Source organism: Scyliorhinus torazame, chromosome 5 (genome assembly GCF_047496885.1).
Source record: "Scyliorhinus torazame isolate Kashiwa2021f chromosome 5, sScyTor2.1, whole genome shotgun sequence".
Taxonomy (NCBI): domain Eukaryota; kingdom Metazoa; phylum Chordata; class Chondrichthyes; order Carcharhiniformes; family Scyliorhinidae; genus Scyliorhinus; species Scyliorhinus torazame.
In genome coordinates, this window is record NC_092711.1 from 32581136 (window position 1) to 32604098 (window position 22963).

Genomic DNA, 22963 nt, shown 5'->3' on the forward strand with positions numbered 1-22963 from the left:
GCTCCGGGGACTGGCGTCAGTAGTTAGGCCGGGTTTGGAGCTCCGAGGTCCGGGTCGGCTCCAAATCGAGGTCGGGGCCTCACTTCCGGTTTGGGGCCCATCTTCTTCCAGGTTGCGGAGGTAGTGTCGGGTCAAAAGGTCTCCAAGGGCCTTGGAGGATGTTCAAGCCTGCAAGAGAGGATAAAAGAGTGCATAAAAGTCATAAAAGTCATAAAAAATCATGATATACCACCCTGGGACCACTGTAAATAATGATATTCTGCCCAGGGACCACAGTAAATAATGATATACTATCCAGAGACCACTGTAAATCATGAGGAAATACCCAGGGATCATTGTAGATACGGATATACTACCCAAAGACCATTGTATATAATGATATTCTGCACAGGGACCACTGTAAATAATGATATACTCCCCTGCGACCACTGTAAATAATGATATATTATTAAGTGACATCTGTAAATAAATATATACTACCCAGGGATCACTGAAAATAATGATAGACTATACAGGGACCACTGTAAACGATGATATACTACCCAGTGAATACTGTAAATAATGACATTCGAACCAGGGACCACTGTACATAATGATATACTACACAGTGAATACTATAAATAATGATATACTACCCAGGGACAACGGTAAATAATGAAAATCTACGCATGGACGACTGTGATTAATGACATATTTCCCAGGGACCACTGCAAACAATGATATACTACACCATGGACCACTGCAAATAATGATATACTACACCATGGACCACTGTAAATAATGATATACTACCCAGGGACCACTGTGATTAATGATCTATTTCCCAGGGACCACTGTAAATAATGATATACTGCACCATGGACCACTGTAAATAATGATATCCTACCCAGGGACCACTGTAAATAATGATATACTACCAAGCGACCGCTGTGAATCCTGATATATTGCCCAGGGACACTGAATATAATGAAATACTATCCAGAAACCACTGTAAATAAAGATGTATTGCACAGGGCACAAGAAAATTGATGACATACTGTCCAGCGACCACTGTAAGTCATGATATACCACCCTGGGAACACTGTCAAGAATGATATACCACCCTGGGACCACTGTCAATAATGATATACCACCCTGGGGCCACTGTAAATAATGATATACTACCCAGGGAACACTTTAAATAATGATACATTACCCAGGAACAACAATCAATCAAGGTATACTATCAAGGGAACACTGTAAATAATGGTGTACTGCACAGGGACCCCTTGAAAGAATGAAATAACACCCGGGTCGCACTGTAACTAATGATATACAACCAGGGACCACTGTAAAAAATGATATCCTACCCAGGGACAACTGTAAATAATGATATGCTGCTCGGGGACCACTGTAAATAATGATGTACTGCACAGCGATCATTGTAAATAATGAAACAATACCTGGGGCCCAATGTAAATAATGATATACAAGCCAGGGTCACTGGAAATAATGATATACTACACAGGGACCACTGTAAATAATGATATACAACCCAGGGTCACTGTAAATAATGATATACTACCCAGGGTCACTGTAAATAATGATATACTCCCCAGGGACCAATGTAAATAATGATATAAACCCAGGGGCAACTGGAAATAATGATATACTCCCCAGGGACAACTGTTAGTAATGATATCCTGCCCAGGGACCAGTGTAAATAATGATATACTACACAGGGACCACTGTAAATAATGATTTACAACCAAGGGACCACTGGAAATAATGATATACTACCCAGGGACCAGTGTAAATAGTGATATACTACACTGGGACGACTGTGAATAATTATATACTCCACAGGGACCAATGTAAATAATGATATACAACCCAGGGGCCACTGGAAATAATTATATACTCCCCAGGGACCACTGTTAGTAATGATATCCTGCCCAGGGACCAGTGTAAATAATGATATACTACACAGGGACCACTGTAAATAATGATTTACAACCAAGGGACCACTGGAAATAATGATATACTACCCAGGGACCAGTGTAAATAGTGATATACTACACTGGGACGACTGTGAATAATGATATACTCCACAGGGACCACTGTAAATAAAGATATACTGGACAGGGCCCACTGCAAATAATGATATCCTACCCAGGGCTCACTGCAAATTACGATATTCTACCCAGGGACCACTGTAAGTAATGAGATACTAGACAGGGACGACTGTAAATAATGATATTTTACCATGGGACCGCGGTAGATAAAAGACATTGCACAGAGACCACTGTAAATAATGATATACTACCCAGGGACCACTGTAAATAATAATACGTTGCCCAGAAACCACTGTAGATAATGATATACTATCCAGGGACCACTGTAAATAATGACATACTGCCCAGGAACCACAGTAAATATGGACATATTACCCAGGAAGCACTGTCATAAATGAAATACTACCCAGTCACCACTGTAAATAATGATACCGACCCAAGGCCACTATAAATAATGGTGTACAACCCAGTTACCAGTGTAAATAATGATATACTACACAGGGACCACTGTACATAATGATAAACTACGCAGGGACCACTGTAAATAATGATTTACCACCCAGGTACTGCTGAATATAATGATATTCTACCCAGGGAACACTGTAAATAATGATATTCTAACCAGGGACCACTGTAAATAATTCTAACCAGGGACCACTGTAAATAATGATATTCTAACCAGGGACCACTGTAAATAATGATATACCATACAGGGACCACTGTAAATAATGATATACTGACGACGGGCGACTGTATATGCTGCCCAGGGACCACTGTCACTAATGAAATACTATCCAGTGACAACTGTAAATGATGATACCTACCCAAGGCCACTGTAAATAATGTTATACTACCCAGGGACAAGTGTAAATAATGATATACTACACAGGGACCACTGTATATAATGTTATTCTACCCAGGGACCACTGTGCATAATGATATACTCCACAGGGACCACAGTAAATAACGATGTGCTTCCCAGTGACCACTGTAAATAATGAGATACTACGCAGGGACCCGTGTAAAAAATGCTATACTACCAAAGGACTACTGCAAATGGTAATAATCTACCCTGGGATCACTGTAAATAATGATACACTATCCAGGGACCACAGTAAATAATGATATACTGCCCAGGGACCACTGTAACTAATGAAATACTATCCAGTGGCCACTGTTAATGATGCTACCTCCCCAAGGCCACTGTAAGTAATGGTATACAACCCAGGAACCGCTGAAGATAATGATATTCTACCCAGGGACAAAGGTAGATAATGATACACTAACCGGGACCACTGTAAATAATGATATTCTCCCCAGTGACCACTGTAAGTAATGACATACTACCCAGGAACCACTGTATATAATGATATTCTGCACAGAGACCACTGTAAATAATGATATACAACCCAGTGACCACTGTAAGTAATGACATACTACCCAGGGACTACTGTAAATAATGATATACTGCCCAGGGACCACTGTATATAATGATTTATTGCCCAGGGACCACTGTCAATAATGATATACTGCCCAGGGACGACTGTAAATAATGATATACTACCCAGGGTCACAGTATATAATGATATACTCCCCAGGGACCACTGTAAATTATGATATCCTGCCCAGGGACCTTTGTAAATAATGATATACTACACTGGGACCACTGTGAATAATGAAATACTACCCAGGGCCCACTGCAAATAATGATACCCTACCCAGGGTCCACTGCAAATAATGATATACTCCCCAGGGACCACTGTAAATAATGAGATACTACCCAGGGACCAGAGTAAATAATTATATACTGCACAGGGATAACTGTGCGTATCGAAATACTACCCAAGGACGCCTGTAAGTAATGATATGCCACCCTGGAACCACTGTAAAAAATACTATACTACCCTGGGACCACTGTAAATAATGATATGCTACTCAGGGACTACTGTTAGAAATGCTATACTACCCAGGGACCACTGCAAATAATGCGATACTACACAGGGACCACTGTAAATGATGATAGTCTACCCAGGGAACAGTGTAAATAATGATATTCTAACCAGGGACCACTGTAAATAATGATATTATAACCAGGGACCACTGCAAATTATGATATTCTCCCCAGGGACCACTGTAAATAATGAATTACTATCCAGTGACCACTGTAAATGATGATACCTACCCAAGGCCACTGTAAATAATGGTATACTATCCAGGGACGACTGTAAATAATGATTTACTAAACAGGGACCTCTGTATATAATGTTATTCTACCCAGGGACCACTGTAAATAATGAGTTATTGTCCAGTGACCACTGTAAATGATGATACCTACCCAAGGCCACTGTAAATAATGGTATACTATCCAGGGACCACTGTAAATAATGAATTACTATCCAGGGCCCACTGCAAATAATGATATCCTACCCAGGGACCACTGTGCATAATGATATACTACACAGGGACCACTGTAAATAACGATATGCTTCCCAGGGACCACTGTTAATAATGAGATACTACTCAGGGACCCGTGGAGAAAATGCTATACTACCAAAGGACCACTGCAAATGAAAATCTACACTGGGATTACTGTAAATAATGATACACTATCCAGGGACCACTGTAAATAATGATATACAACCCAGTGACCACTGTAAGTAATGACATACTACCCAGGGACCACTGTCACTAATGATATACTGCCCAGGGAACACTGTAAATAATGATATACAACCCAGGGACCACTGGAAATAATGATATACTACCCAGGGTCACTGTATATAATGATATACTCCCCAGGCACCACTGTAAATATTGATTTTCTGCCCAGGGACCACTGTAAATTATGATATCCTGCCCAGGGACCTTTGTAAATAATGATATACTACACTGGGACCACTGTGAATAATGATATACTCCCCATGGACCACTGTAAATAATGAAATACTACCCAGGGCCCACTGCAAATAATGATATCCTACCCAGGGTCCACTGTAAATAATGGTATACTCCCCATGGACCACTGTAAATAATGAGATACTACCCAGGCACCAGTGTAAATAATTATATACTGCACAGGGATAACTATGCGTAACGAAATACTACCCAAGGGCGCCTGTAAGTAATGATATGCCACCCTGGAACCACTGTAAAAAATGCTATACTACCCTGGGACCACTGTAAATAATGATATGCTACCCAGGGACCACTGTTAGAAATGCTATACTGCCCAGGGACCACTGCAAATAATGAGATACTACCCGGGGACCACTGTAAATAATGATAGTCTACCCAGGGACTACTGTAAAAAATGCTATACTACCCTGGAATCACTGTACATTACGATATTCTACCCAGGGACCACTGTAAATAATGATATTCTACCCAGGGACCACTGTAAATAAAATACATTGCACAGAGACCACTGTAAATAATGATATACTACCCAGGGACCACTGTAAATAATGATACGTTGCCCAGAAACCACTGTCGATAATGAATACTATCCAGGGCCCACTGTAAATAATGATATACTGCCCAGGAACCACAGTAAATATGGACATATAACCCAGGAACCAATGTCACTAATGAAATACTACCCAGTCACCACTGTAAATAATGATACCTGCCCAAGGCCACTATATATAATGGTATACAACCCAGTTACCAGTGTAAATAATGAGATACTACGTAGGGACCACAGTACATAATGATAAACTACGCAGGGACCACTGCAAATAATGATTTACCACCCAGGTACCGCTGAATATAATGATATTCTACCCAGGGAACACTGTAAATAACGATATTCTAACCAAGATCAACTGTAAATAATGGTATACTATCCAGGGACGACTGTAAATAATGATTTACTAACCAGGGACCTCTGTATATAATGTTATTCTACCCAGGGACCACTGTAAATAATGAATTACTATCCAGTGACCACTGTAAATGATGATACCTACCCAAGGCCACTGTAAATAATGGTATACTATCCAGGGACGACTGTAAATAATGATTTGCTAACCAGGGACCTCTGTATATAATGTTATTCTACCCAGAGACCACCGTGCATAATGATATACTGCCCAGGGACCACTGTAAATAACGATATGCTTGCCAGGGACCACTGTAAATAATGAGATACTACTCAGGGACCCGTGTAAAAAATGCTGTACTACAAAAGGACCACTGCAAATGATAATAATCTACCCTGGGATCACTGTAAATAATGATACACTATCCAGGGACCACTGTAAATAATGATATACTGCCCAGGGACCACTGTAACTAATGATATACTAGCCAGAGACCACTGTATATAATGATATACTAGCCACTGTAAATAATTTTATACTCCCCAAGGACCACTGTAAATTATTCCCTGGAAAAACGGTAAGAAAAGGGGGGAGTTTCTAGAATACGCAAGTCGATTCAACAATGAGGGGGCAGGTGGAAGGCCTGGCCCTGCCGAATCTTCTGTTGTATCACTGGGCAGCCAGCGGGGAGAGGGTGAAGGGATGTCTAAGGGAGCTGGAGGTGGACTAGGTCTGACTGGAGCAGGCCTCCTGCGCGAATAACTCTCCCTGCGCGCTGACGACCAGGCTACTCCCGTCCAGCCCACACACACACTCCAGGCCACTCCCGGCCAGCCCACACACACACTCCAGGCTACTCCCGGCCAGCCCACACACACACTCCAGGCCACTCCCGGCCAGCCCACACACACACTCCAGGGCACTCCCGGCCAGTCCACACACACTCCAGGCCACTCCCGGCCAGTCCACACACACACTCCAGGCCACTCCCGGCCAGCCCACACACACACTCCAGGCTACTCCCGGCCAGCCCACACACACACTCCAGGCCACTCCCGGCCAGCCCACACACACACTCCAGGCTACTCCCGGCCAGCCCACACACACACTCCAGGCCAGGCCCGGCCAGCCCACACACACACTCCAGGCCACTCCCGGCCAGCCCACACACACACTCCAGGCCACTCCCGGCCAGCCCACACACAAACTCCAGGTCAGGCCACTCCCGGCCAGCCCACACACATACTCCAGGCCACTCCCGGCCAGCCCACACACACACTCCCGGCCACTCCCGGCCAGCCCACACACACACTCCAGGCCACTCCCGGCCAGCCCACACACACGCTCCAGGCCACTCCCGGCCAGCCCACACACACACTCCAGGCCACTCCGAGCTAGCCCACACACAGACTCCAGGCCACTCCCGGCCAGCCCACACACACACTCCAGGTCACTCCTGGCCAGCCCACACACACTCCAGGCCACTCCCGGCCAGCCCACACACACACTCCAGGCTACACCCGGCCAGCCCACACACACACTCCAGGCCACTCCCGGCCAGTCCACACACACACTCCAGGCTACTCCCAGCCAGCCCACACACACACTCCAGGCCAGGCCACTCCCGGCCAGCCCACACACACACTCCAGGCCACTCCCGGCCAGCACACACACACACTCCAGGCTACTCCCGGCGTCTCACACACACACTCCAGGCCACTCCCGGCCTCTCACACACGCACTCCACCTTTTATAAGGTTGAACTGTTTGATGTTACTTTTTTTTTCCTTTTTATTCAATGCATTTTGTGGGGGGGTGGGGGGGAGTGGCCTGCACGTACTTTTTTGGTGCGTGCAGGGTTAAAGTAGCGCCCGCCACTAATCGGCGTGGCGCTGGTACCATGTCGTCAAACTTAGCAAAACGATCAGAAATAACTAAGGGATAAGAAACAAATGTGGGGGGTGCCCCAAAACAGCGGGTAGAGCACGGCCCAAACAGAACAGAAAAGGCATCAAAACCTTATCAAATTCCCCGTCAGACAACATGGACAAGCTCCACGGTGTCCCCCAGGCCGCGGGAGAGGCAGGTCTGTGGGGAGGCCGAGAAGTGATAGACTCTGTGATCGGGCGGCACTGCCGCGGGCAGCACCCTCCCCCCCAGCTCCCCCAGTTCTATGGGGAGGACACCTCGGTAGAGGCCCCCCAGCAGGGAGCTCCGCTGCCGGACGCGTGTGGGGAGGGCGGGCGAGGTAAAGGAGGTGGAAGGTGTGCAGCAGCAGGCCGGACAGGAAACCCCTGCGCGCGGTGCCGAGAGGCGCGGAGGGGATTTCCACCAGGCGGCTGTGGGGCGCCGGCGCCCGGCGGGTGCACCGGGGCCTGGGACCGATGTGGAACTCCGTCCGAGCAGGGGTTCGCTCAGCCGGGACGCCAACCTCACAACCAGGCCGCCTCCAGCTCCAGTGTGCCAGCGGGGCCGGGCACGGCCGTCTTGAGGCCTTGGATGGCACTGGCCGGGCGCAGGACAGACACCCACAGCCCGGCCCTCCGCCACCCAGCCCTGCCCACGGCATCCACAGCCCTCCGCCACCCAGCCCTGCCCACGGCATCCACAGCCCTCCGCCACCCAGCCCTTCCCACGGCACCCACAGCCCGGCCCTCCGCCACCCAGCCCTTCCCACGGCACCCACAGCCCGGCCCTCCGCCACCTACCCTTCCCACGGCACCCACAGCCCTCCGCCACCCAGCCCTTCCCACGGCACCCACAGCCCTCCGCCACCCAGCCCTTCCCACGGCACCCACAGCCCTCCGCCACCCAGCCCTTCTCTCGGCACCCACAGCCCTCTGCCACCCAGCCCTTCCCACGGCACCCACAGCCCTCCCCCACCCAGCCCTGCCCACGGCACCCACAGCCCGGCCCTCCGCCACCCAGCCCTTCCCACGGCACCCACAGCCCGACCCTCCGCCACCCAGCCCTTCCCACGGCACCCACAGCCCCCCGCCACCCAGCCCTTCCCACGGCACCCACAGCCCTCCGCCACCCAGCCCTTCCCACGGCACCCACAGCCCTCCGCCACCCAGCCCTTCCCACGGCACCCACAGCCCTCCGCCACCCAGCCCTTCCCACGGCACCCACAGCCCTCCGCCACCCAGCCCTTCCCACGGCACCCACAGCCCAGCCCTCCGCCACCCAGCCCTTCCCACGGCACCCACAGCCCGGCCCTCCGCCACCCAGCCCTTCCCGCGGCACCCACAGCCCTCCGCCACCCAGCCCTTCCCACGGCACCCACAGCCCGGCCCTCCGCCACCCAGCCCTTCCCACGGCACCCACAGCCCGGCCCTCCGCCACCCATCCCTTCCCGCGGCACCCACAGCCCTCCGCCACCCAGCCCTTCCCACGGCACCCACAGCCCAGCCCTCCGCCACCCAGCCCTTCCCACGGCACCCACAGCCCGGCCCTCCGCCACCCAGCCCTTCCCACGGCACCCACAGCCCGGCCCTCCGCCACCTACCCTTCCCACGGCACCCACAGCCCTCCGCCACCCAGCCCTTCCCACGGCACCCACAGCCCTCCGCCACCCAGCCCTTCCCACGGCACCCACAGGTCTCCGCCACCCAGCCCTTCTCTCGGCACCCACAGCCCTCCGCCACCCAGCCCTTCCCACGGCACCCACAGCCCTCCCCCACCCAGCCCTGCCCACGGCACCCACAGCCCGGCCCTCCGCCACCCAGCCCTTCCCACGGCACCCACAGCCCGACCCTCCGCCACCCAGCCCTTCCCACGGCACCCACAGCCCCCCGCCACCCAGCCCTTCCCACGGCACCCACAGCCCTCCGCCACCCAGCCCTTCCCACGGCACCCACAGCCCTCCGCCACCCAGCCCTTCCCACGGCACCCACAGCCCTCCGCCACCCAGCCCTTCCCACGGCACCCACAGCCCTCCGCCACCCAGCCCTTCCCACGGCACCCACAGCCCAGCCCTCCGCCACCCAGCCCTTCCCACGGCACCCACAGCCCGGCGCTCCGCCACCCAGCCCTTCCCGCGGCACCCACAGCCCTCCGCCACCCAGCCCTTCCCACGGCACCCACAGCCCGGCCCTCCGCCACCCAGCCCTTCCCGCGGCACCCACAGCCCTCCGCCACCCAGCCCTTCCCACGGCACCCACAGCCCGGCCCTCCGCCACCCAGCCCTTCCCACGGCACCCACAGCCCGGCCCTCCGCCACCCAGCCCTTCCCGCGGCACCCACAGCCCTCCGCCACCCAGCCCTTCCCACGGCACCCACAGCCCAGCCCTCCGCCACCCAGCCCTTCCCACGGCACCCACAGCCCGGCCCTCCGCCACCCAGCCCTTCCCACGGCACCCACAGCCCTCCGCCACCCAGCCCTTCCCACGGCACCCACAGCCCGGCCCTCCGCCACCCAGCCCTGCCCACGGCACCCACAGCCCTCCGCCACCCAGCCCTTCCCACGGCACCCACAGCCCGGCCCTCCGCCACCCTGCCCTTCCCACGGCACCCACTGCCCTCCGCCACCCAGCCCTTCCCACGGCACCCATAGCCCGGCCCTCCGCCACCCAGCCCTTCCCATGGCACCCACAGCCCTCCCCCACCCAGCCCTGCCCACGGCACCCACAGCCCTCCGCCACCTAGCCCTTCCCACGGCACCCACAGCCCGGCCCTCCGCCACCCAGCCCTGCCCACGGCACCCACAGCCCTCCGCCACCCAGCCCTTCCCCCGGCACCCACAGCCCGGCCCCACCCAGACCTGCCCACGGCACCCACAGCCCTCCCCCACCCAGCCCTGCCCACGGCACCCACACCCACAGCCCTCCGCCACCCAGCCCTTCCCACGGCACCCACCGCCCTCCGCTCCGCCAGCCACCCGAATGGAGATTGGCGGAGGTGCGGATTCCTGAGCAGCGCCTCCCTTACGACAGCCGCCACTCCTGACGGGGGAGAGCTGCGGCGCCTGGAGACCGTGTTCCAGACTTTGAGGAGGTCCTGGTACAAGACGGGCAGCGCCAACAGAGAGTTCCGAAGACCCTGCTGGTCCACAGACAGGAGCTGCACGTCGTAGTTCAGGCCGAGCCTCTGGGGGGAGAAATCCGTCGCCAGGGCCCCACCGTGGAGGAGGCTCAGCGTACAGGTAACGCTGCAGAGTCTGAGGGTGGAAAGTGGCAGTCTGGGTGCGGAGGCACACCAGCGCGTGACCGCCCTCCGCCATCGGGAGACTCCAGACCTCCGCAGCGACCCAGTGCAGTCGATTGCCCCAGAGGAAACGAAACCGGGCTCTCTGGATGGTGGGACAAAGCCGGGGGGGCGGAGTCAGTGACCAGCCGGGACCACAGCATGGAGGCGATTAGCTGGTTTATGACGAGAACTCGGCCCCTGTGGGACAGCACTCGGAGCCGTCCTGTCCAGCGTCCCAGGCCAGTGGTGACCTTGGTCTCCAGCTCCTGCCCGTTCGCCGGCCAGGCTCCCTCTGCCGGGCAAAGATGGACTCCCAGGTCGAGGCTGTTGGTCCGACTCCAGCTGAAGGGCCCGAGCTCCTCCGGGAGGGGGTCCACCTGCCACGGACCGACCAGGAGTCCGGAACATTTGGCCCAGTTGATCCGTGCGGAGGACGCGGCGGAGTCGACAGCTTGGCTCTCTCGCTTCCTCCGCAGGTCACCGGGGTCAGTGACCATGAGGAACACGGCATCAGCGTCCGCCGAGAGGACCACCCCTCCGTCCGGCTCGCGCAGAACCAGCCCCGTGAACCCCCTCCGCAGGAGGCACAGGAAAGGCTCCACGCAGAGGGAATAATGTTGACCGGACAGGGGGCAGCCCTGACGCACTCCTCTCCCAAAGCGAAGGGGCGCCGTCAGGGACCCGTTAACCTTAATCAGACTCTCCGAGGCGGCGGACAGTAACCGGATCCGGGCGACAAAATACCACCCGAACCCGAAAGCTCGCAGATTCCCGAGCAAATCCCCGGGCCCCACCCTGTCGAACGCCTTCTCCTGGTCAAGAGACAGGGAGGCGCTCGACATACCAGTCCGCTGGGTAAAGTGAATAATGTCCCGGGCCAGGTGGACGTTGTCATAGATTGTGCGGTCCGGGACTGTGTAGGACTGGTCAGGGTGGATCATGTGGTCCAGCTCGGGGCCAAGGCGTAAACACTGCACCTTGGCAAAGATTTAATAGTCCGTGCTGAGGAGGGAGACCGGTCGCCAGTTCTTAAGTCGGCGGAGATCCCCCTTCTTGGGCAGCAGGGCAACGACGGCCCCGCGCCACGAAAGGGGCATCTCCCCGGTTGCGATACATTCCCCCAGGACCCCCGCGTAGTCACTCCCCAGGACGTCCCAGCATGCCCTGAAGAACTCCACGGTCAGCCCGTCCAGCCCTGGGGATTTGCCCCGTGAGAGGCTGTCCAGGGCGCCGGTCAGCTCTTGGAGGTTGATGGCATTATCGAGCTTCCCGGCGCCCTCCGGGCCCACCTGCGGCAGGTCCTCCCACAGAACTCTGCAAGCGTCCTCGCTGGACGGACCCGGAGAGAAGAGGTCGGAGTAAAAATCCCTGATCAGGGCCCTGACCCCCTCCGGATCCGAGACGAGGGGCCGGTCGTCGGCCAACAGCGTAGAAACCTGCCGACGGGCCCCGCGTCCTTCTTTCCAGCGAGTAGAAGAAGCGGGAGCCGCGGTCCATGTCCGTTAGGCGACGGATCGCCACCTCACGTACGCGCCGCGGGACCCGGCCAGTTTCAGGTCCCGCAGTGCGCCCCTCTTCTCCCTGTTCACCAGCCCCATGGCCGGGCCTCATCGGGCTGAGCGAGACGTGACTCCAGATCGAGGAGTTCCTCAGCCAGGTTGGCGATCGTGGAGTTCCACCCCGCCGTAGACCCCTCCGTGTACCCCTGACAGAAGGCACGGTTCTGGGCCTTGCCCACATCCCACTGTAGCCTCAAGGAGGGGAAGCCACCCCGCTTCCTTCTCCAGCCGGCCCAGAAACGGCGGAACGAGTCCAGGAACCGCTCGTCCTCCAGCAGCAGGTTGTTAAAGTGCCAGTACGCGGACCGTGTCTGAGCGCGGGACGGGGCGAGACCCGCCCACACCAGGTGGTGATCCGAGCTCGGCACCTGCTCCATGGAGGCCGTCGGAACGCTGGGCAAGTACGTCTTGGAAATGTAAAGACGGTCGATTCTGGACGCTCTGAACGGGGGCCGCACAGAGGTCCGCCCCCGCAATTCAGGATGGAGAGTCCGCCAGACATCCACCAAGTCGAAGGACCTAACCAGGTCCCTCAACTCCACCACCGCAGCCAGGCCGCGCTGGACTCCGATGCGGTCCTTGTCCCGGAGGGTGCAATTGAAATCCTCTCCGAGGACGATGCACTCGCCCACCAGGATGGTGCTAAGAAGGGAATACACCTTTTGGAAGAAAGTCGCCTGCTGCGGTCCGGCCACGGGAGCGGATACATTTACAAAGTGAATCACCGCTGCCCCGAAACGGGCCTTTAGGTGCAGCAGACGGACTGGCACCGGCTCCTTGACCCCCCAAGATCTCCGGCTGAAAATGTGGAGCCAACAAGATAGCCACCCCGCCCGAACGTGGGGCCAGGTGACTCATGAAGACTCCTCCTTGCCCCTCCAGGGTCCACTGAGCTTCGTCACCCGGATGGTCTGGGTTTCCTGCAGGAAGCACATCCCGTACTTTCCGACCCGGAGGATAGACAAGAACTGGAGACGGTGGTGCGCGTGGCTGCTGCCGTTGATGTTGAGGCTGGCCATGGTTACCTCCATGTCAGCAGCAATAGTTATCCATCCCCTTCAGTGCTCAGAGTGGGGGTACCGCCCCCTCCACTCCCTCAGGAGTCCCACAAGGAACTGAGCAGCTTGGCGCTGCTCCTCCTGGTCTTGATCGAACTCCCGGGCCTCTCTGACATAGGCCCGGGCGGAGCCAAGGAGCAGCCCCAGGTTTCCCCAGCTGCCCAGGGCCAGCCGCACACAGTCCGGGGGACCGTGATGTTTACCCAGAAATGTCCGGAGTTCCCCAGGGGGGACGAGGGGAGACTCGGTGCCGGGTGTGAGGGTGCCCTCTGCCTCTGCAGAGAGAGTCTAAATCCTCCTCCTCACCCGCCACCGAGCAGCCTTCCTCCTCCGAACGGTCACCTCCCGAGCTCGAGTCCCCCGCCACATGGAGAGTGGGCGGCACGGGCCCACCGGCTAACCCTTGGCCCGAGTCGACCCCACCCCCCAGGGTCATCCTCAGGCAGGTCCCTCGCAGGCTCCTCCCGCGGCTCAGGGCCCGTGGACGGCGCCCCCACCCACGCCGGCGATCCCGGGACCTCGGAGAGGCCCCCCGGAAACATGTCCGGGTTGAAAACAGGGCTCTCCGGCGTCGCCCACCCGGGTGTAGAGGGCGGGGAGCCTTCCCCGTCCTCCCCCGTCCACGGCCCACAGCGGCACGATGAGCGGTCGCTGCTGCTGCCGGCCCCAGGCGATGGTGAATAGGAGGCGTCCGGGGAGGAAACTTGCACCGGGCGGGACGGGACCCCAGGGGCTTCGTCTCCGCTCGACCCCGGGTCCTCCTGCTCGGGGGGCGACAGCCCCGCCCATCGCACGGGTGCCCGCCTCAATGGTCATGGTAGGGTGGGCATAGCACTTCACCCCCAGCTGCCGCGTGAGCAGGCGGGAGGGCGAGGGCACCGCGGGGGCAGCGGAGCGACGGGAGGCTGCCGCCCCCACATAATGTCTTGTCCGCCCTGCCCCCGGCAGTGGAGGATGCCCCCGAGGTGCTGGCCAGAGGGGTGGGAGGACAGGAGGCCGGGCCTGCAGCCCTGGATGGTCCCTGTCCCACCTCAGGCAGAGGGGTGGGAGGACAGGAGGCCGGGCCTGCAGCCCCAGGCGGTCCCACTCCCACCTCAGGCAGAGGAGTGGGAGGACAGGAGGCTGGGCCTGCAGTCCTGGATGGTCCCAGTCCCACCACAGGCAGAGGGGTGGGAGGACAGGAGGCCGGGCCTGCAGCCCCAGGCGGTCCCACTCCCACCTCAGGCAGAGGGGTGGGAGGACAGGAGGCCGGGCCTGCAGCCCTGGATGGTCCCACTCCCACCTCAGGCAGAGTGGTGGGAGGACAGGATGCCGGGCCTGCAGCCCTCGATGGTCCCAGTCCCACCTCAGGCAGAGGGGTGGGAGGACAGGAGGCTGGGCCTGCAGCCCCAGGCGGTCCCACTCCCACCTCAGGCAGAGGGGTGGGAGGACAGGAGGCTCGGCCTGCAGCCCTGGATGGTCCCACTCCCACCTCAGGCAGAGGAGTGGGAGGACAGGAGGCTGGGCCTGCAGTCCTGGATGGTCCCAGTCCCACCACAGGCAGAGGGGTGGGAGGACAGGAGGCCGGGCCTGCAGCCCCAGGCGGTCCCACTCCCACCTCAGGCAGAGGGGTGGGAGGACAGGAGGCCGGGCCTGCAGCCCTGGATGGTCCCACTCCCACCTCAGGCAGAGGGGTGGGAGGACAGGATGCCGGGTCTGCAGCCCTCGATGGTCCCAGTCCCACCTCAGGCAGAGGGGTGGGAGGACAGGAGGCCGGGCCTGCAGCTCTGGATGGTCCCAGTCCCACCTCAGGCAGAGGGGTGGGAGGACAGGAGACTGGGCCTGCAGCCCTGGATGGTCCCACTCCCACCTCCGGCAGAGGGGTGGGAGGACAGAAGGCTGGGCCTGCAGCCCCAGGCGGTCCCACTCCCACCTCAGGCAGAGGGGTGGGAGGACAGGAGGCTCGGCCTGCAGCCCTGGATGGTCCCACTCCCACCTCAGGCAGAGGGGTGGGAGGACAGGAGGCTGGGCCTGCAGCCCTGGATGGTCACAGTCCCACCTCAGGCAGAGGGGTGGGAGGACAGGAGGCCGGGCCTGCAGCCCCAGGCGGTCCCACTCCCACCTCACGCAGAGGGGTGTGAGGACAGGAGGCCGGGCCTGCAGACCCGAATGGTCCCGCTCCCACGTCAAGCAGAGGGGTGGGAGGACAGGAGGCTGGGCCTGCAGCCCTGGATGGTCCCGCTCCCACCTCAGGCAGAGGGGTGGTAGGACAGGAGACTGGGCCTGCAGCCCTGGATGGTCCCAGTACCACCTCAGGCAGAGGGGTGGGAGGGCAGGAGGCTGGGCCTGCAGCCCTGGATGGTCCCAGTCCCACCTCAGGCAGAGGGGTGGGAGGACAGGAGGCCGGGCCTGCAGCCCTGGATGGTCCCACTCCCACCTCAGGCAGAGGGGTGGGAGGACAGGAGGCCGGGCCTGCAGCCCCGAATGGTCCTGCTCCCACGTCAAGCAGAGGGGTGGGAGGACAGGAGGCTGGGCCTGCAGCCCTGGATGGTCCCGCTCCCACCTCAGGCAGAGGGGTGGGAGGACAGGAGGCCGGGCCTGCAGCTCTGGATGGTCCCAGCCCCACCTCAGGCAGAGGGGTAGGAGGACAGGAGGCCGGGCCTGCAGCCCTGGATGGTCCCAGCCCCACCTCAGGCAGAGGGTTGGGGGGACAGGAGGCCGGGCCTGCAGCCCTGGATGGTCCCACTCCCACCTCAGGCAGAGGGGTGGGAGGACAGGAGGACGGGCCTGCAGCCCTCGATGCTCCCACTCCCACCTCAGGCAGAGGGGTGATCAAACCGTGATCTTTATCAATGATGAGAAGGCGGAGACAGTGGAAGTTTAAACTGTACAGATATTTCACAGCTGGATTCACACAATACAGACAGCAATATATCGTAGATTGTGGAAGTGCCACAAATGTTGTCAAATGCAGGACGTGGGGTCCCTCAATGTTTCAATCTTGCTGAGAAACTGTCATCCCACAGGGACAACATTTCTGTACAATAGGACTGATGCACAAGTTAAAATAGTTCCATTTCAAAGTTTAAAATAACCAGTCATTGCTCTGTGCAGCTTTCGGAATCTGTCAGTGGAATTTACTTCACACAGGCAAGTTTAACAAGTGGATGGGGAACTGATTAGAAGTTTTGATGGAGATATTCCTGCATTATGGAAATGTGTGAGATCTATTTAGGGTTGGGAAATGGATTGAGGATCAAAGGAAGCAGTTGTTTTTTAACTACATTAGACTGAGAGCCTTGAAGATTCACAACTTCCATGTGCTGTGAGAAAGGATTGATTAACTAAGGCCTATTATTCAAATACTTCAGACAAGTGAATAAGCTACAGGAACATTGAATATACAGACAGAGACAAGCAGACACCTGTAATCGGAGCTTAAACTTCACGTTTAAATGTGAAGGGCTGAAATAAACAAGAGTCCACCCTGGGATTCGGTGCAATTTAAGTTCTGCTTTTCCAAAAAATAAAAGTAACTATCTGCAATGAAAAATTTCTTGGACAGGACAGAGGGATTTTGACTCTGTATTTAATCCCAGACAGTATTTGGGTTGTGAGTGTTTGATGGGCAGTGTAGATGAAGCTTTACTCTGAAACACTGGAATTCAGTCTCAGGGCTGATTTAATCAAAATGCTTCAGAATACTAATTGACATTGTACATAGAACCATAGAATCATAGAAGTTTACAGCATGGAAACAGGCCCTTCGGCCCAACCAGTCCATGCCGCCCAGTTTTTACCATTAAGCTAGTTCCAGTTGCCCGCACTTGGCCCATAACCCTCTATACCCATCTTACCCATGTAACTATCTAAATGTTTTTTAAAAGACACAATTGTATCCGCCTCTACTACTACCTCTGGCAGCCCATTCCAGACACTCACTACCCTCTGAGTGAAGAAATTGCCCCTCTGGGCCCTTCTGAATCTCTCCCCTCTCACCTTAAACCTATGCCCTCTAGTTTTAGACTCCCCTACCTTTGGGAAAAGATGTTGACTATCTACCTTATCTCTGCTCCTCATTATTTTATAGACCTCTATAAGATCACCCCTAAGCCTCCTACGCTCCAAGGAAAAAAGTCCCAGTCTATCCAGCCTCTCAAAAAGAACAAAGAACAAATAAATGTACAGCACAGGAACAGGCCCTTCGGCCCTCCAAGCCCGTGCCGACCATGCTGCCCGACTAAACTACAATCTTCTACACTTCCTGGGTCCGTATCCTTCTATTCCCATCCTATTCATATATTTGTCAAGATGCCCCTTAAATGTCCCTGCTTCCACTACCTCCTCCAGTAGCGAGTTCCAGGCACCCACTACCCTCTGCGTAAAAAACTTGCCTCGTACACCTACTCCTTATAACTCAAACCATCAAGTCCCGGAAACATGCTAGTAAATCCTTTCTGTACTCTTTCCAGTTTAATAATATCCTTCCTATAATAGGGTGACCAGAACTGCACACAGTATTCCAAGTGTGGCTGTACCAGTGTCTTGTACAACTTCAACAAGACGTCCCAACTCCTGTATTCAATGTTCTGACCAATGAAACCAAGCATGCCGAATGCCTTCTTCACCACCCTGTCCACCTGCGACTCCACCTTCAAGGAGCTATGAACCTGTACTCCTAGATCTCTTTGTTCTATAACTCTCCCCAACGCCCTACCATTAACTGAGTATGTCCTGGCCTGATTCGATCTGCCAAAATGCATCACCTCACATTTATCTAAATTAAACTCCATCTGCCATTCGTCGGCCCACTGGCCTAATTGATCAAGATCCCGTTGCAATCCTAGATAACCTTCTTCACTATCCACTGTGCCACCAATCTTGGTGTCATCTGCAAACTTACTAACCATGCCTCCTAAATTCTCATCCAAATCATTAATATAAATCACAAATAACAGTGGACCCAGCACCGATCCCTGAGGCACACCACTGGTCACAGGCCTCCAGTTTGAAAAACAACCCTCTACAACCACCCTCTGCCTTCTGTCGTCCAGCCAATTTTGAATCCAATTGGCAACCTCACCCTGGATCCCATGAGCTTTAACCTTCTGCAACAACCTACCATGCGGTACCTTGTCAAAGGCTTTGCTAAAGTCCATGTAGACAACGTCTACTGCACTGCCCTCATCTACCTTCTTGGTCACCCCCTCAAAAAACTCAATCAAATTTGTGAGACATGATTTTCCACGCACAAAGCTATGCTGACTGCCCCGAATCAGTCCTTGCCTCTCTAAATGCTGGTAGATCCTCTCTCTCAGAATACCTTCAAGCAACTTACCTACTACAGACGTTAGGCTCACCGGTCTGTAGTTCTCAGGCTTTTCCCTGCTGCCCTTCTTAAACAAGGGCACAACATTCGCCACTCTCCAATCTTCAGGCACCTCACCTGTGGCTGCCGATGATTCAAATATGTCTGTTAGGGGACCCGCAATTTCCTCCCTAGCCTCCCACAACACCCTGGGATACATTTCATCAGGTCCCGGGGATTTATCTACCTTGATGCGCTTTAAGACTTCCAGCACCTCCTCCTCTGTAATATGCACACTTCTCAAGACATCACTATTTATTTCCCTTAGTTTCCTAACATCCATGCCTTTCTCCACCGTGAATACCGATGAGAAATATTCATTCAGGATCTCACCCAACTCTTGTGGCTCTGCACATAGATGCCCTTGTTGATCCTTAAGAGGCCCTACTCTGTCCCTAGTTACTCTTTTCCCCTTTATGTATTTGTAGAATCTCTTTGGATTCTCCCTTGCATTATTTGCCAAAGCAATTTCATGTCCCCTTTTTGCCCTCCTGATTTCCCTCTTAACTCTATTTCGACAATCTCTATACTCTTCAAGGGATCCACTTGATCCCAGTTGCTTATGTACGTCATATGCCTCCTTCTTCTTTTTGACCAGAGTCTCAATATCTCGAGTCATCCAGGGTTCCCTACTTCTACCAGCCTTACCCTTCACTCTAAAGGGAATGTGCTTACCCTGCACCCTGGTTAACACATTTTAAAAAAACTCCCATTTACCAGCCGTCCCTTTGCCTGCCAACAGTCTTCCCCAATCTACCTCTGCAAGTTCCTGTCTGATACCATCAAAATTGGCCTTGCCCCAATTAAGAATTTTAACTCTTGGGCCAGACCTATCATTCTCCATAGCTGTCTTAAAACTAATGGAGTTATGGTCACTTATCCCAAAGTGATCCCTCACTTCTGTCACTTGCCCTTCCTTATTTCCCAAGACGAGGTCAAGTTTTGCCCCCTCGCTAGTCGGTCCATCCACATACTGAATGAGAAATTCCTCCTGAATCAACTCAACAAATTTCCCTCCATCCAAGCCCCCAATGCTCTGGCTGTCCCAGTCAATGTTGGGAAAGTTAAAGTTCCCTACTACTACCACCCTATTATTCTTGCAGCTATCTGTAATCTCCTTACATATTTGCTCCTCAATTTCCCGCTGACTATTTGGGAGCCTGTAGTACAGTCCTACCAAGGTGATCTCTCCCTTCTTATTTTTCAGTTCCACCCATATATACTCAGTGGGCGAACCCTCGGATATATCCCCTCTAAGTACTGCCGTGATGTTCTCCCTAATCAAAAACGCCACTCCCCCTCCTCTCTTACCTCCTGTTCTATCCTTTCTATAGCATCTGTACCCCGGAACATTGAGCTGCCAGTCCTGCCCCTCCCTTAGCCATGTTTCAGTCATAGCTATAATATCCCAGTCCCATGTGCCCGTCCATGCCCTGAGTTCATCCGCTTTGCCCGTCAGGCCCCTTGCATTGAAGTAAATGCAGTTTAATGTAGACCGTCCTTGCTCTCTGCCCTGCTTTCTCAGGTCATGCTTTACACACTCTCCCTTCCTGCCTTTTGTTTCTGTCCCCACTGACTTCCTACATCGGTTCCCATCCCCCTGCCACATTAGTTTAAACCCTCCCCAACTGCACTAGCAAACACCCCCCCGAGAACATTGGTTCCGGTCCCACCCAGATGCAGACCGTCCGATTTGTACAGGTCCCACCTACCCCAGAACCGGTCCCAATGTCCCAGGAATTTGAAACCCTCCCTCTTGCACCATCTCTCAAGCCACGTATTCATCCTAGCTATCCTGTCATTCCTACTCTGACTATCACGTGTCACTGGTAGCAATCCTGAGATTACTACCTTTGAGGTCCTACTTTTTAGTTTAACTCCTAACTCCCTAAATTCAGCTTGTAGGACCTCATCCCGTTTTTTACCTATGTCGTTGGTGCCTATATGCACCACGACAGCTGGCTGTTCACCCTCCCCCTCCAGAATGCCCTGCAGCCGCTCCGAGACATCCTTGACCCTTGCACCAGGGAGGCAACATACCAACCTGGATTCTCGTTTGCGTCCACAGAAACGCCTGTCTATTCCCCTTTGTCTCTGTCTGTGTCTCTGTCTGTGTCTCTGTCTCTGCCACTGTCTGTGCCTCTGTCTCTGTCTGTGTCTCTGTCTGTGCCCCTGTCTCCGTCTGTGTCTCTCTGTACCTCTGTCTGTGTCTCTGTGTCTGTCTGTGTCTCTGTCTGTGTCTCTCTGTACCTCTGTCTGTGTCTCTGTCTGTGTCACAGTCTCTGCCATTGTCTGTGCCTCTGTCTCTGTCTGTGTCTCTGTCTGTGCCCCTGTCTCCGTCTGTGTCTCTCTGTACCTCTGTCTGTGTCTCTGTGTCTGTCTGTGTCTCTGTCTGTGTCACTGCCTCTGTCTCTGTCTGTTTCTGTGTTTTTGTCTCTATCTTTGTCTCTGTCTGTGTCTCTGTCTGTGTCCCTGTTTCTGTCTGTGTCTCCCTGTACCTCTGTCTGTGTCTCTGTGTCTGTCTGTGTCTCTGTCTGTGTCTCTGTCTGTGTCTCTGTCTCTGCCTCAGTCTGTGTCTATGTCTCTGTCTGTGTCTCTGTCTGTGTCCCTGTTTCTGTCTGTGTCTCCCTGTACCTCTGTCTGTGTCTCTGTGTCTGTCTGTGTCTCTGTCTGTGTCTCTGTCTCTGCCTCAGTCTGTGTTCCTGTTTCTGTATGTGTCTCTGTCTGTGTCTCTCTGTTACTCTGTCTGTGTCTCTGTCTGTGTCACTGCCTCTGTCTCTGTCTGTTTCTGTGTGTTTGTCTCTATCTGTGTCTCTGTCTGTGTCTCCGTCTGTGTCTCTGTCTCTGCCTCTGTCTGTGTCTCTGTCCCTGTCTGTGTCTCTGCCTCTTTCTCTGTCTGTTTCTCTGTGTTTGTCGCTATCTGTGTCTCTGTCTGTGTCTCTGTCTGTGTCCCTGTTTCTGTCTGTGTCTCCCTGTACCTCTGTCTGTGTCTCTGTGTCTGTCTGTGTATCTGTCTGTGTCTCTGTCTGTGTCTCTGTCTCGGCCTCAGTCTGTGTCTATGTCTCTGTCTGTGTCTCTGTCTGTGTCCCTGTTTCTGTCTGTGTCTCCCTGTACCTCTGTCTGTGTCTCTGTGTCTGTCTGTATCTCAGTCTCTGTCTCTATCTGGGGCACATTCTGCTGCACAGACTGTGTTTAGGTGTGAGGCACCCACCCAGCTGATCGGCAATGGGGGGAAGGACACACCCAGCTGATCGGCCATGGTGGAGGCACACTCCCAGCTGATTGGCAATGCGGGGAAGGAAACACCAAGCTGATCGGCAATGGGGGGAAGCACAAAACCAGCTGATCGGCAATGGGGGGAAGGACAGACCCAGCTGATCGGCAATGCGGGGAAGCACACACCCAGCTGATCGGCAATGCGGGGAAGCACACACCCGGCTGATCGGCAATGCGGGGAAGCACACACACAGCTGATCGGCAATGGGGAGAAGCACACACCCAGCTGATCGGCAATGCGGGGAAGGATAGACCCAGCTGATCGGCAATGCGGGGAAGTACACTCCCAGCTGATCGGCAATGTGGGGAAGGTCACACCCAGCTGATCGGCAATGGGGGGAGCCACACACCCAGCTGATCGGCAATGCGGGGAAGGACACACAGAGCTAATCGGCAATGCGGGGAAGGACAGACCCAGCTGATCGGCAATGCGGGGAAGCACGCACCCAGCTGATCGACAATGGGGGGGAACCACACAACCAGCTGATCGGCAATGCGGGGCAGCACACACCCAGCTGATCGACAATGGGGGGGAAGGACGACCCAGCTGATCGGCAATGGGGGGAAGCACACACCCAGTTGATCGGCATTGTAGCGAAGGACAGACCCAGCTGATCGGCAATGGGGGGAAGCACCCACCCAGCTGATCGGCAATGGGGGG